Source organism: Nicotiana attenuata, chromosome 10, assembly GCF_001879085.1.
Source record: "Nicotiana attenuata strain UT chromosome 10, NIATTr2, whole genome shotgun sequence".
Taxonomy (NCBI): Eukaryota; Viridiplantae; Streptophyta; class Magnoliopsida; order Solanales; family Solanaceae; genus Nicotiana; species Nicotiana attenuata.
Genome location: NC_031998.1, coordinates 910,945 through 914,696, shown reverse-complemented (window position 1 = coordinate 914,696; position 3,752 = coordinate 910,945). Strand labels below are relative to the sequence as shown.

Here is a 3,752-nt window from a genome sequence, read left to right as displayed (position 1 = left end):
TCATATCATAAATGTCATAACATAAATGGCTATTTACTCAACAATAAACTGGGAGAATTGAAGAGGGTGGTTAATTTTCTGTTACAAAAACAGAAAACTGAAAAATGAAAAACGGTTGGATTTATTATTAATATCATTGGATTTAATATTAATATTCTGTTATTAAAACGAATATTTAATAACATTTGTGTTAATATTTACTATTAACAAATAAATTTGGTCCAAAAAATCAATTCAATCAATCGATTATTTGACCAAATCCAAATCCAAATCCGAATCCGAGCCGAGAGACGACGACGGCGCGAGGCTTGCCTTCTTCTCAACTCTTTAAGAGCTAGAAGAAGAGAAATTGCTTATACACCCATAAAAAACCTCTCTGAGCGAGCGACGACAGCGCGAGACTTGCCTTCTTCTCAACTCTTTAAGAGCTAGAAGAAGAGCAATTGCTTATATATTCATAAAAAACCTCTTCCTCTTCCAATATGGGACAATGTCCCTTCATCAAGGAGGGAATATCAAATGAAACTCAAATATTTTATTTTCCCTCCATTTTCCATTCACCCTCTTTTAAGCATTAATATACTTAAAAAACCCAACAGTCTTACCCTGTATTTATGCAAGAGACTTGCTGTCCACTAAGGAACTAAGATTTACAAAATGTTCAGAGGTTTACAAGATACCTATTCATAGACTATTTATGGACGACCTGGTGCACAAGGCATCTCGCGTTCGTTTAGGGTCCGAGAAAAGGTCACACCACAAGAAATGCCAATGCCGGAGGAGCTCAAATGAACAACAAATCTCAAATTAAAATGCTGCATATGGTTTAGAAAATTAAAGAACATCAGCCGCTTAACGCGCAGCAACTTCCAAACATGTTAAAAGTGTCAAATTATTTTAATTGCCATAAGCTATCTCAGATAACAAAAATACGGAAGGCTGAGATTTGGTATAACACGACGTATGTATTAAATGGATGATAATTCTTGAATTCTTCTCCTGTTTAAAGCAAATGTTGAAGGGCTTATATTCTTCATGGAATTGCATAGTTTTGGGACCGTGAACATATTTAATGCAGCTATCAATCCATCCATCTCCTAAGTGTTCTTTTCTATTGAAAACCAATATCATCAAGTGCACCCGCCCAAAAAACTAAAGCAACTAGAATAATATAGGCCGAAACTCCTCCAGCAAAAATATACGCCAATAACCCTAAGCTTTTAAACCATGTTGTTGGCAATTTATGTAATCAACTAGAAAGGCAAATACTTCTCTCACTACTTTTTTTAAGTGATAAATATGAAAATTTTTATTTGGGAATAGTTTTTGCAAATTGTGACCTTTTAATATTAGGAACTCAACTACGATCATTATAACTCAAAATACATGAAATTTGATATTATGACTCTCCCTTTGTTCCCAAAGCAAATTCACCAATGTCATGATATGTCTTGATTACTGGTGAAGCTCTCATGCATTTTTGTAGCAAGAATCTTGTATAGCAACGTAGAATTGCTACAAAAAAAGTATCATCAAACACAAGCAGAGGCAAAACCTACTGGGTTTGATCTTTTTTTGTAGCAATTATATGTTGTTATACAAGGTCCCTTCTATAAAAATGCATGAGCGTCTCACAACAATAAAGATGCATTATCAAATTGGTGAATTTGCTTTTGGGAAAAAAGGGAGAGTCATAATATCAATTTTCATGTATCTTGATCTATACCTAGTTGCAATTGAGTTCCTAATATTAAAAGGCGGCAATTTGCAAAAGTTATTCCCAAATGCAAATTCGTATTGGTGGCCGGAAAATAGTAGACACAGAAACCGTTGTCTTTTTAGTTGCTCTCATAAATATTGCCAACAACATGGCTAAAGAACTTAGGATTATTAACTTATGTTATTGCTGGAAGAGTTTTATCCTCTATTATTCTAGTAATTGGTTCAGTTTTTTTGGTGAGAGCACTTGATGGTATTGGTTTTCAACAAAAAGGAATACCTTAAAGACGGAATGGGTTGACAACTGCAGTAAATATGTTTACCTTTTGTTATCGTCGTCAATGCAGTTTTTCCAACACTATGTCATTCCATGAAGGATATGAGCCCAATCCAAGATCCAGATGCTCTTTCGTCCTCATGTCTTTGTATCAATTAGCATTTACCTCTCTGCACAAAAAAAAATTGACACCCTTATCATGTAGCTCACATATGCAACATGATTTGTGAATAAATTTGGAATAATTCTAGTGAAACTAACAAGTCAAATATAAAAGTGACTTTGACAATTGTAGAAATGCTTCCCCAAAAGTTTTAAAACAGAAAAAGCAGCTCGATGCACTAAGCTCCCGCTATGCACAATGGCCGGGAAAGGGCCGGACCACAAGCATCTATTATCGTGACCTCTTGTTCACATGGCAACAACTTTATCAGTTATACCAAGGCTCCAATTCCCCAAAAGTTTCAAATGTCAACAAAAATCATACTTATCGGCAAATTAATTAAAAAATTATTGGAAAATTAACCACATGCAATTGTCCAACTTTAGTGCTTTTTCCATAGGCTATGTGATTTTTTTCTTGCTCTCATGAATACCATATTTCTTTCACATTTTGAGTATTACAAGATAGGGGAGGCCGTTAAAGTCCCGAGACTAAATAAAGGGGGTCTTCTTGTGAAACACAAAAAAAACATTTATAGATATTTAGTAAAATTATTAACAAATACTACTTGTTCATATAGATAAACGTTAGGTCACACGAACCCTTTAGCTAACCCTCTGGATTGGCCCCCAAATCAAGATGTCCCACCTATCAACAACATTCGTCTTGATAAAGAACAAAAAGGACAGTCCCGTGCGCTAAGGCGCAGGATCCGAGGGAGAGGCAGGCCACAAGGATCTATTGCATGAACTTTACCATGTATTTTTACAAGAGCCTGTTTTCACGGCTCGAATCCGTGACCTCCTGGTCACATGATAGCAACTTTACCAGTTATGCAAAAGGTTCCCTCTTGATAAAGAACAAAATCACAAATAAACGACACGAATTTAAGAACCAAAGCTTACCGATAATATACCGATCACGCCGCGGAACTTAATAGAGCCAAATCTTGCTAAAGAAATTGTTGAGAGAGAGAGAGGAAAAATTGAAACTGTAAATGTATTATCTGCTCATTTTCTGTGTGTAAATCTGTACAGATTATAGACCTATATATAAGTATATTGCCTGTGAAAGAGTCAATTCCAATATCCTAACAAACTCCTAACACAATGGGTAAAGGAGATTCGGAAGGAAAAAAAGATTACGAAGAAGTAGAAAGGGAGAAAGAGAGTGCTAAGTGCTAACTAACATAGAGGCATTTTTTGTGTCTTATAACTATACGGGTCCCACGATTTTTTGGACCCAGATATGTAAGATATGGGTCCACAAATATGTGAGATAAAAAGAGGATTCACACAACTAGTGTAAGTTGTGTGAGACACAAAATAAAATCACTTCAACGATAGGCTGCAGAAGATGTGACAAGGGGTGTGTTTGGTATAACGGAAAATATTTTCCGTGGAAAATGTTTTCCAAGAAAATATTTTCTTGGAAAATAAGTAGTAATCTTATTCATTTTTCGGTGTTTGGTACGTAAATTAAGGAAAATAACTTCTCAAGAGTATTCATAAATAATTTAGATATAATAAACATGAAGCCATAAACTTTCAAACCAACAACCTTCCGGACCCACAAATTTCATAAGCTTTCGAA

At 35.1% G+C, this 3,752-nt stretch overlaps 1 long non-coding RNA gene across 1 annotated transcript; it reads right to left on the bottom strand.

The window, feature by feature from the left end:
* On the bottom strand, nt 782-3,324 carry LOC109232883. Its single transcript, XR_002069008.1, has 2 exons — nt 3,065-3,324; nt 782-2,166 (listed from the first exon to the last, which is right to left on the bottom strand). It is a non-coding gene; the product is annotated as an uncharacterized LOC109232883 (long non-coding RNA).